Source organism: Dendrobates tinctorius, unplaced genomic scaffold (assembly GCF_039654945.1).
Source record: "Dendrobates tinctorius isolate UK_male_01 unplaced genomic scaffold, ASM3965494v1 ptg000097l, whole genome shotgun sequence".
NCBI lineage: Eukaryota > Metazoa > Chordata > Amphibia > Anura > Dendrobatidae > Dendrobates > Dendrobates tinctorius.
Window position 1 is genome coordinate 13,975,844 of NW_027361765.1, and position 12,002 is coordinate 13,987,845.

Consider the following 12,002-nt stretch of genomic DNA (forward strand, 5'->3'; position numbering starts at 1 on the left):
TCTATTATCATTGCTGTCTTCTGATCCTTGTCTATTATCACAATGTCTGGTTAGTTAGCCAACACCTGCTTATCCATCTGGATCTTGAAATCCCACAGGAGTTTAGCCTTTTCATTCTCCACCATTTTCTCTGGGGTCTCCCTCATGGACATAGCCCATACGCTGTGCAGATGTTCTATATACAATTCCCGCTACTTGGTTGTAGCGTTCAGTATACGCTGTTCCTGCTTGCATTTTGCATCCTGCCTGTATGGGATGGACTGTTTCTGAGGTTTCTTTAGATAGTCTGCACCTTGGGTCTTGTCTTGTGTGGTATATTCCTGCTTCTATGGATTTGGTACTTAGTGCTTGCTCTTGTGCTGCTATGATTAGTGCCTCTGTGCTTTCTCCAGCCATTGGTAGGATTTCTCCATGTCAGCCACCTCCATTAACTGTCGATGTACATCCCATGCAGTGGCTTGTTTTGCCGTGGTGCTTCATTTTCCAGTTCTCCCTTCCAGATCTGTTGTTGTTGCTGCCTTAGGCTGGTTTCACACTTGCGTTTTTTTGCGCTGTGTTTTTGCGCAAAAAAGCATGCATTTTTTTTCTATACTTTACATGGGTGCGCATACACATGTTGTACGCGTTTGTATGCGCACGCATTTTTTTGTAGTGTGCGCCTGGGCGCACAAAATGCATTCTGTTGCATTTTTTGTGCATCCGACTTGTCCCAAAAAAACGCATGTGCACGTAATGCGCACAAAATTCACCCAAACACCCATTATAGTCTATGGGTTTGCTGACGTGCGCATGCAAATGTGCACGTCAGTGCAAAAAAAGCATGCATTTTTTTAAAAAACCATGCGCAAAAACACAAAAAAAGCACTCAAACGCATGATGCGTTTTTTATGTGCGTTTGCACTGCGCATGGTGCACTGCGCAAAAAAACGCAAATGTGAAAGTAGCCTTAGACTTTCTCTCAGCATCTCGTCTTTTGGTGCCATGTTTCTGATGTATTCCTGGATATATTGGCCCAATGGTCTCTTGAAGCTGAGATGGCATTGCAAGTGGGTCGCCCTCACACCCAGGGCAGTGGGGTACTCGGTATCGGGCCGGTGTCAGGGGGATGTGTCACAGCAGCGGTGACCCGGTCCGTGGCCCTGGGTGCCCAATATCAATGGCGGTGATGTTAATGGTGTAATAGTTTATTTGAATAGTTCGTGATGCCACCCGTGGTGTTTGGCAAGTGAGATGTTGAGCCAACGCTGCATGCAAATCCACTGGGACTGATGGTATGGTGCAGCAAAGATGGTGTAGCTCCCCACAGGTGGAGCTGTAGTCCCAGGTCAGTGTAGGTGCAATGGATGAGGAGAGGTGCAGAATGGTATAGAGGCCGGTACCCAGGTGTAGCGGTGCTGGAATAACTGGAGGACACCAGGGTATGCGGTTCCAAAGCTTTACACACTGTTTGTAGTTCACACAAATGCCGGCCTCCGCACTGTGTTCTTCAGGTCAGGGCCCCAGCCAACCTCCAGGCAGGATAGGATTCTCCCCTCCACACTCCGCCAATATGTACCTTACTGAACGACTCCTCCAATGCGCCTTTAGGTGCGAAGCATTCCAGTACTTAGTTACCCTGGAATGCCTCTCTGTAGGTGTTCCTAGTCTCTACTTGTATGACAGACAGCTGTAGCCTGCTTCGGGGACTCCTCTCTGCATACCGGCTCACTATCCAGTTGCTGTTGTGTCCCAAGTCTATGATGGGAGTAAGGCGTTAGTGGCTCACTACTCCTCCGGTGTCTGTTGCCGGGCATAAAGATCCAATCAACCTCGGGGACCGGGCCCCGGCCTTTGCGCTCTGGACTGGAAGGGTTCTCTCTCTTTCTCAACCTGCTTCCCACCGTCCTTCTATTCTCCTTCGTTCCAATCTGTTCTATCTCTCTTATGGAATCTGTAGTCTCCAGTCTACGTCTCCTTCCTTCTGTTCCTTTCCCATGCCAGCTGGCTCAGGTCACTGAGGCAGCTGCAGCACTCCTTCCTCCATCCCTTTTCCAGGGATCCTCACTCCTGTCTCAGTGACTCACTGACTGACTGACCTCAAATCCTACAACTTCCATCTCTTTTATAGCTAACGCCACCCGCCTCCCCAGCACCTCTCGTGTTATGAAGCCAGGGACCACAAAAGGCACCCTATGACCTTTCCAGCATAAAGCATGGATGGGTCCCTGCTGAACTATCCTGTGTGTGGGGTGCAGGTGTTGGAATGTGAAAGGGAATTCCCACCCTACCTGGATGGTGGGGTACCACACCTTAGGAGAAGGTGCAGTACCTCTGTGGTGACTGAAGCCTCAGGGGCGCCACACAAGAGTTGAAACTCAGGGCTACAGGCCTATATATAATTAATGTGAAGCGAAAAAAGAGGAAATATGCAGCACTCACCAATAAAGCTGAAAAACTGTGCGTCTTTATTTCACATAAATTCCATCAATAGATGTGTGGACATGTAGGACGTTAGAGGAAGGCTAGGGGAGGGAGGTGCCGGACAACGGCCGTTTCGCGATTACTCGCTTCTACGGGTCCACATTGAAATATTCATGTTTTTTCATGCAAGCACATCCGTTTTTTGACTGAAATATATGCCACAATAGTTCAGATAAATAGCTCCGTCTGTTAATGTGGTAATTTGTGTGCCCTAGTATGCCGTTCATCCGTTTGCTCTTTGCTGGACTATATATAATTAACATCTCATATATATTGATAGCGAACAAGTGGTCAGTTGTGAAGGCAAATCATTAAGCATTCAGCATAGCATGTCTCTAGTTAATTTTGTTATGCACTGTGCATTAGGGTGATGACAATTTTAAAAATTTTGCAAAACAAAAATGAAACCCCTTACATTGGAGGAACAATTGCATTCAAATGACATTAGTATCATCAAATTTGTCAAATATTCAAAAAAGTTCCCCCTCTTTTTCAAAAGATTTTTCGTCTTTTAATTTTAATCTTTAAAGAAAATAGCTTTCTAAGTTGTAACAAAAAGTGGTATTTTATTCACATCTAGAACATTCTGGAATATTTTAAAATATTTTGGAACTTAGTATTATCTTTTCATTTTCAGTGCAAAGCTTCAAGTTTTACGATCAAGAAGTGCATTCAGAAAATGTCTGCTAGAAATTCCAGCAACAGTGTAAAAGCAAACAGGTCTCTCTGGACGAGGAATCTGCCCTCCTATTGTCAACATAAAAGTTAATAATGCAAAATTGCATGTCCTTTTTTGGCGGAAAAATACCATTTTTGCCTTATTTCATTTGAATGAAAGGGGGAACTTTTTTTAAAAACAAAAAAAAGCAATACTTATTCTTAAATAACCCATAAAAGTTCCTCCATTGCACATGGTTTCATAAAAAATTTTGTTTTGTCATTACACTACTGTGCATGTTACAAATAGTACTAGTAATATAGGGAATAATTACCTATTTCAGTAGTCCGTCCTGTCTAGACCGTGGCCACATTCCCCAACGCGCATTTTGCGTTAAATGTCGTTTCCTCAGGGGGACTCTTCCTTTTGCTTGCACATTAACATTTGTTCCTAACCTACACTCCGGCCTCTCTTTTTATCATACCCATGGATTAAATCACACAGACAAAACCCATGTATAGTTCTCTCTAATTCTTTAAATTGTTTTTAATTTTTGTATATTAATACATTTTTGGATTTTTGGCATATTTTGGACTCATTCTTGTTTTGTATATTAAGGAAGAGTCATCAATTATATGGGTATATGGAAACACATTACTGGTATTATATGTATAAATGTTTAATGCTAGGTTGATTGAAGAACTATAGTGTGGGAAGAGTCTAGAGGAAAGATACCCAGCCTTTTAGAGCATTCAGTGAGGGGTGGGCCTGGAGGTGCAAGCTCTGGAGCCCAGAGTTCATGTTAAGCAGAGCTGAACCTTTTGTTGTTTGTTCCTGAACGATAGTTTCTGTTGAAACAAAGACTGTGCTATATGGTATGTTTTTGTTTTTCTGTTAGGCCAGGAAGGCCAGGATTGTTTTTGCTAACATTGCTCCAGTTTATTCAGTACTTTTAATAAACCAGTGGAAGATTTAAAGAGACAGTGTTCCTGTGTGTACCTCTATATGCAGCCAAGTGAGCCAATCTACCACAATAAATTCTGCGGGTGAAATAAGTATTGAAATTGAACATGTTATCAGTTTTCTACGTAAATATAATTCTAAAGGTGTTACAGACATTAAATTCTCACCAGATGTCGGTAACAACCCATCCTATCACACAGGTAAAGAAATCAAATCATAGATGTCCATAAATTTCGTTATGTGTAATAATGAGAAATTGCACAGAGAAAAAGTAATGATCGTGCTTACTGAAATGTTATACTTTGTACAAAAGCCTTTGTTAGTGATGACATTTTCAAGATGCCTCATGTATGGAGAAACTAGTCACATGCATTACTCTGGTGTGGGTTTGGACTTTTCTTCTACACAAACAGTCTTCAAATTCTGAAGGTTCCATGGACTCATTCTAAAAACTCTGAGTTTTAGTTCCTTCCCTAATTTTTCTATTGGTTTCAGGTTAGGTAATTGGCTGGGCCATTGTAGCAGCTGTTTTCTTTCTCTGAAACCGATTGAATTGAGAGTTTTTTTTGCTGTGTGTTTGGGATCATTGTCTTGCTGAAAAGTAAACCAACGCTTCAGATTTTTATCATAAATGACCAGGTACATTTGCTTATTCATCCTTCCTTCAAGTATATGAGGTTTGCCAATGCCATATGGTGAAAAAGAGCCTCACACCAAAATGTTCCCACCTGCAAACTTCACTGTGGTATGGAGTTTTTGGAGGGATATGCAGTGCCTTTTGGTCTTCAAAGATGCTGTGTATTATGGCATCCAAAGAGATCAATTTTGGTCTTATTTTACCAAACTATATTCCTTCAGTATTTCACAGGCTTATCTAAAAATGTTGGTGGGCAAACTTTAAATGTGGTGAGTGTACATACAGGCCATGGAGGTTGAGTGCATTACGTATTATTTTCTTTGAAAGAATTGTACCTGCTTATTTCACGTCTTTCTGTAACTCTTCATAGGTGGGCCCTGGCTCTTGGACATCTCTTTTGATAATTCTTTTCACTCCTCTGTCTTGTGGGGAGCACTTGCTGGTGTCCGGTTTATGGGGAATGACCTCAGCAGTGCTCACTGGAACCTTCACTAGTTTAGAAATTCTTATATAACCAATTCCATCAATATGTTTTGCAACAATAAGGCTGCAAAGGTCTTGAGACAGCTCACTGGTTTTACCTATCATGAGATTTTTCTTGTGTGAAACCTTGGTCATAAGACACCTTTGTATAGGCCATCAGTTGAACCAGCTGATATTATTTTTCACTAAATGACATGATTTATTTCTAGTTACTTATAGATTTCAGCGGGTGACCGTCCATGACTTTTTGCACCTTTCTATCTTCATGTCCAGACACACAGTAATCTCCAGCGATCTCAGGCAGGAAGGTAGTTATAAAAAATATTCCTTTATTTATTTTCGTTAAAAGAGAATGTTACAGGTAGTGGATACCCCAGTGCATGGTAAAAAATCCAACGCGTTTCAACTCAAAGGAGTCTTAATCATGGATTACCATAATCTTCATGTGTACAATACTTTTCCCTGTGTCATTTCTCATTATTACACATAACTTAACTTATGGGCATCAATGGTTTAATTTCTTTGTCTAGGCGTATTGGATGGGGGAGTTGTTACTGAGGCATATTGAACTAACAGATAGAAAATATATGCCAGTATTAATGGCTGAGCTTACCAGGATGAAAAGGGTGCCAGAGAGAGTTCAATATGCCTTATCTCCTTGGGTCACTTGACCAGGGTTATCAGTAATACTGGGATGTCAGAGGGGCGGTCCCTTCTTTTGCCTGCATGTTCCTTGGTGCACTATGGTTACTTTATTTCTGATACCTTTTTATGTATTTTGTACTTTGAATAAAACATAAATTTGTTAATATTTTGTCACCATGTACTCCTTTTTCCTCTGGTGTTGACATATATATATATATACGTATACACACACATCTTTCTCTGTGGATTTAGTTTTCCAATACATCGTGTCTCGGTTATGGTAAGATGTCTCCATTCCCATTCTGTATTTTACCTTTACCCATACATTTATAATACAGCTTATCTCTCCACATTAAGTTGAATAAATACAATTGCCTCCCAGCAATGGTCAGTTTATCAGTACATATTTTCCAATACATGAATATCACCGTTCTAGCCATCTCAGAACCAAAACAGCACACATCAAAGTGAAGCGAAGGCCACAGTCAGCAAACCAAGAGGAAATAAGAACAGTGGGGGCTGCCAAAGCGATAACACAGTGATTTATACCTTCTACCTGCATGAAGCAGAAAGATAGGACATTTCACCGCCACATAATCTCCTCATCTACACTGTTCCTGGGAGTCTGACATAAATAAAAAGATGTCACGTCTTTATGTGTAAAAAGTAAACGGAGTTTTGTGAAAATAGCGCTGGAGTTTTAATGAGAAAACTAACTGTTCCCCTGTGGAAGGAGGTGGTCGCATCACTGCAGATGTGCTTCCCTTTTGCTGTCTTTCCTCAGAACACTATAGTGCAGGCTGTGATATTACAACTCTCACATCAACTGCTAACCTCCCTTTATTTGTTCAGTTAGTTCCAGGCAGGACTGCAGATAAATCATTTTGTTTTCTGCTGGAGTTACTTTTATTTAGAAATCCCAGGTACATGTGTATGTACTATATTTGACCTGAAAGAAGTTAAAGAGGTATTCCGGTAACAAGAAACCATCACCTATCCGCAGGTTAAGTGATATCTTGTAGATTAGTAGAGGTTCTACATCTAATGACCCCACTGACCTCCAGAAAGGGGCACTTTTGTCCCCCATCTGAATGACGTGGCCGTGCCCATACTTGACCACCACTTTATTAATTCTGTATGCCTCTACTAGATATACCTGAATACAACTTTAATCTCTCTCCAGCAGTCCCATAGAGAATGAATAAAGTGGCGGTCGGGCATGCATACTGATATTCTATTCAGACGGGGGACAAAAGTGTTTCAGCCTGGGAATCAGTAGCCGTCTCAGCGATTTGACCCCCTGCAATCCATTGTGGAATGTCCCTTTAAATAGACAAATGTCTGGACAGCCTGCTTGCCTCTCTCACTTATGAGTCCATTGAATGTTGAAGAAAGACTACAGTGATACATCTTCTTGTCAACACACTCAATTTTACCTATAAAACAACGACAATCAAAAGTGATACACAGTGTGGTATATGACTGTATATATAATACTGTATATTGTGCTGTATGAATGGATATATTAAGCAAAAGAATATAGCAGCACTCTGTAAATGCCAAGATATAAGCAAACTTTGAATACATGAAATTTGGACTGTATTACTATGATATAGAATATATTTATAAATTGAAGGTACATAGCACCCAAATTGGCCAATTTTTGAGAGCCCACCAGCCACAGCAAGGTGGGCCTTTTTTTTGGGACCATAAATATTTTAGTTCATGCCTCTCCCATGCTAAAAACTAACTAAAAGCAGCCTTTGGCTGATGGCAGGAGTGCTCAGTCAAATATGGAGGCAGTCACACATAAATATTGTGGAATATTTGCTGTATAGCTGTAGGGGAAGAATTGGATCAATGCAGTTAGAGACAATAATACAGATGAAACTGGTCCGACTAGGGCATTGGGGTCGGGTTTCGGACGAAACTCCAACTTTTTTTTTGCCCTAGTCGGGCCAGTTTCATCTGAAACAAATTTTGTTTCATGAAACCTGATCCGACCAAAGTCGCTCAACTCTAGAATTGATGCTTTGATGTGGTTTTAAAAGCAAAGACTGGTCACACAATATATTGCTTTGAATTAGATTTTTCTTTTCTTCATTCACTTTGCAAATGGGTATTTCTTACAAATAGACTATGAACACTTACAGTTTTGAAAGCATTCTTTTTTTGCATAAATCTTTCCACACCTGCCTAAAACTTTTGTACAGTACTGAATATATACTGTATATACAGTGCATATATATATTAACTAGTGCACTCCTTCTTGCTGCCAATTTGGCTTACAGTACCTGTAGGCAATCTCAGCGCTTATACTGCAGATTTATGCTCTAAGATTAGTTTTCAGATCTAAGTTACTTTCTTGCTTATCTTATTCTCCCGGAGGTTATTGTAGGGAGCATACCTGACATTATTTAGATCAATGTATCCTAGCTTTCTGTTAGAAAGAATGCTGGTGACAAGTTCACTGAATGATACATCAGAGAGTATGTGATGACTGGTAAAATGATAGGGGAAATGTAAGTGGTTATGTTTTTTTGACTTAAGATTTTTATGTTGTGCTAGTCATAAAACTAAAATCTGTAGTGATTATATTGAAGTCTATGGAGAGAGCAATACAATGTGAGACCGAGCCGACACAGATACATAGCCTCACAGCTCAGTACTTATCTCTAATGGCTTCCATGTTGCTGCTGCTTCTTCTGTATGGGTAATGCTGAGAAAGAAGAGCAGGACTCCCTGATTTCTGTAAGTACTGTGCATAAAAAACAGTATAGCATCTAGTCTTCTCCTACTAGATGAGAAAGGACAGAAAATTAGAGAGAAAGTGTGCAGAGTGAAAAAGTGGAGACTGCAAATCATATTGTGGCCAAAAGGTGCCATTCCTCATGCATACACCATCTTATTCTGAAAAGTTACCAGAATTGACATGCACTGTTTAAAAGGGAACCTGTCACCAGGGTTTCTCCATATAAAGTATGGCCAGCATCTTTCAGCCCAAGAGCAGAGCAAAGTACTATAGCGCGCATGTGTGGGGAAAGGTGATGACCCATAAGTAAAGCCGGCGCATGCACACTACAGTACTTTGCTCTGCCCTTGGTCTGCTCAGGGGCATGATACTGGGGACATAGTGTGGATGACATAGGAAACGTCATCATCACGAAGCAGGGAAGGATGATGGCGATCGTAAAAACAGAAGGCACAGTATCAAGACCAGAGGGCCATCGGACCGAACTGTGATGTAGGTGAGTATACTAAAAGCTATTTTTTGTGCCATGCAGAGCAGAATGGGGACATGCATATAGCATTCTAGAATGCTGTCACATAGTTCTTACAGGTGCTGGCCATACTTTATTTGGGGAAAACCTGGTGATAGGTTCTCTTTAAGAACAAATATAGTATCAGGAAAGAGTAGAGTTCATGTACGGTATGTATTTAGGCAATGTATATGTTTTGCTGGATAGAAGTATTTCCCTCTTCAATTTCTTGCCTTACACAACTCCAATGTGTTCTGTGAACAACTTTCTACTTGACAGCATATGATAAATGTGCGATGTTGGTACAGCTTGGAAACATCTAGCTCTTGCATGCTTGTATAATGTTTTCAGAATGTTAGGAAGTAGGGAAACAAAGGAGTGGGTGGAATGGTTAGGGATGAGGGGGTGTTAGGTTTAGAGTGATGGAGAGGATTAGGAAAAATAATGGGAGGTATAAGGGAGATAGGAAGGGAAATATGAAGATAATTAAGTACAAGATACAAATTTGTTGGTAAATTGAATACGGTCAGTTGTAATTTTTTACATGTAATATATACCATCAAATAATGTCTTTGTTCTTTTTGTTTTTGTTTGTTTGATATAATTAGATAAGACAATTACATAGGAACAAATGGTTTAAATCTAGAAGGATATATAGTATTTAATAAAAGTATTGTTTTTAACAGCGTTATTACATTTGAATACATTATACATAAAGACCTTTTCAACCAAATGGGAAAAGATGGGTGATTTTTTTTTCCAGTTGGCTGCTATTAATATTCTGAAATTGTATTTTTTTAATAGGGGATTTATTGGTAATGTTAATGATATATCTAGAAGATTTGAAATTATTAGTGAGGATAAAGATGATTTATTTTGTAGTGAGTTTCTAGGTTAACTAAGCTAGGTAGGCTTTGGCCACCAAATCAAAATTGGCTGTTTTATTGTTGCGACATAATAATAGTTGGTTAGATTGGGTAGGCTGATACCTCCATTGTTTTTATTATTGTAGAGCTTTTTTTTTTACTATTCTTGATTTATTTTTTATCCACAATAAATTGGATATAAGAGCTTGGAGTTAATTTAGCCACTTTTAGGGTATTTTGATTGGTATATTATTATGGAATATGTAGGGTATTTAAGGGAGTATCATCATATTGAATAACATTTTCCCTGTCCATGATGTATCTAATTTTGGATATTAGGGTAGAGTTTTATTAGATTATTTTATATTATGTTGGAATGGGTAAATAGTTGATTAGGTTAATCTCTTTGTATGTTATATTATCTTCTTTCCATTTGTATAGAAATTCTTTTTTTCATTCAATCTTCAATGTCTATACCAGAGGTCCCCAACCTGTAGGCCAGGAGTCACATGTGGCTCGCGGTCCCATGAATTGTGTCTCACGTCTGTCTACCAACTTGGTGCTTTAGCTCCAGGTCTAGGAAACAGGTACAAAGAGCACATTTCAAAATGGTGAATTTTGTGAGTAGTCCTGCACAGAAGAGGATGTCTTAGGGGCTTAGAGATAATTTAAGTATGGTCCGCTGGAGACAGGATGATACTACCTGTTATAGGAGGTGCTTGAAGTTGGATGTAACATTGTGTTTGGAGTTATTGATGGGAGAATACTGGATGGGGGTATTCTGGGAAACCTTGGATCTTGGTGTACTGCTTCAGGGTGATTTCTGTTGAAAATCTTTGGTTTCATTATAGCCAAAATTGAGGCTTTGGTTGCCACTACTGTGAGGGTGTCAGAAGCTGGATGTGACTTGTGACCCTCTCTCAGACCTAAATGTATACTATAGGCTAGAATTTTGGGGGTTCACTTTGTAGTAGAAAATTTGGGAGAATTTAGTCAGTGGTTGTGATATCTCTCTTATTAGATGTTGTGGGTCAGTTATTGATATGACATCATTATCTGTGAGGAGACCTAATTTTTAATCTCTTTGATTTATGTGAATGCCTTTTATGGTGTGGTTCATTCTCATTGTTTCTGTGAGAGGTTCCATTATCATAGTGTATATGGGTGGCGAAAAGGGGCCACCCCTGTCTGGTTCTGTATGAAATATTTATGGGGGAGATAAAGAGTTATTTACTAGTACTCTTGAAAGTGAGACATAAAGGCCATGATCATTCTTAGTATTTGACCTCTGAAGCCAAGCTTTTTTAAAGTTGCATGCAGCCTCAATTGGCTCTATCGAAGGCTTTTTCAGCACCGATTGCTAGCACAATGAATGAGGTCTTGTTTTTTCTATATGTGAGATTAAATTAATAATCTTCCCTGTACCATATAATGCTTGTTTGGAGGATATAAATTCCACTAGATCAGATTATTTTGAAAAAAGTTTTTGGATTCTAAGATACGAAAATAATATATCTTATACCGTGTTAAGCCCCCGTTACACACTGCGATATCGCTAGCAATATCGCTGTAAAGTCACCGATTTTGTGACGTTGCAGCGATATAGCTAGCGATATCGCTATGTCTGATACTTACCTCCGACCGGCTCCCCCGCTGATTATCGCTGATCGCGCGAGAAGCTGCTGGATCATTTCTCGTCGGTCACTTCCTGCGGCGCTTCCTGCTGTGACGACGAGCGACGCGTGGAGCCGGGCGGGAGGACGCAGGGTCGCCGCGTCTGACAGGTAAGTAGTGATCCCCGTCCCCAGCGATGTCGCTAGTGAGATCTGCCTGAGTGGCAGCTCACTAGCGACCACCCAGCGATTCACCAGCGATCCTGACAGCGTCATATCGCTGGTCGGGATCACTGGTGAGTCGCTAGGTGTAACGTTACCCTTAGCCAGTAGATAGAAAGATATTAAAATTTGAGAGTCCTCAGTAGTTGATACCTATTAATGAATAACTGAAAAGATAACAAATTACAAGCTTTC

The 12,002-nt window shown here is 40.2% G+C and overlaps 1 protein-coding gene across 5 annotated transcripts in view; it reads left to right on the forward strand.

Moving 5' to 3' along the window:
* APBA2 (amyloid beta precursor protein binding family A member 2) overlaps positions 1–12,002 on the forward strand; it is a 791,677-nt gene that overhangs the window by 600,600 nt on the left and 179,075 nt on the right. The gene's annotated exons all lie outside the window — the stretch shown is intronic.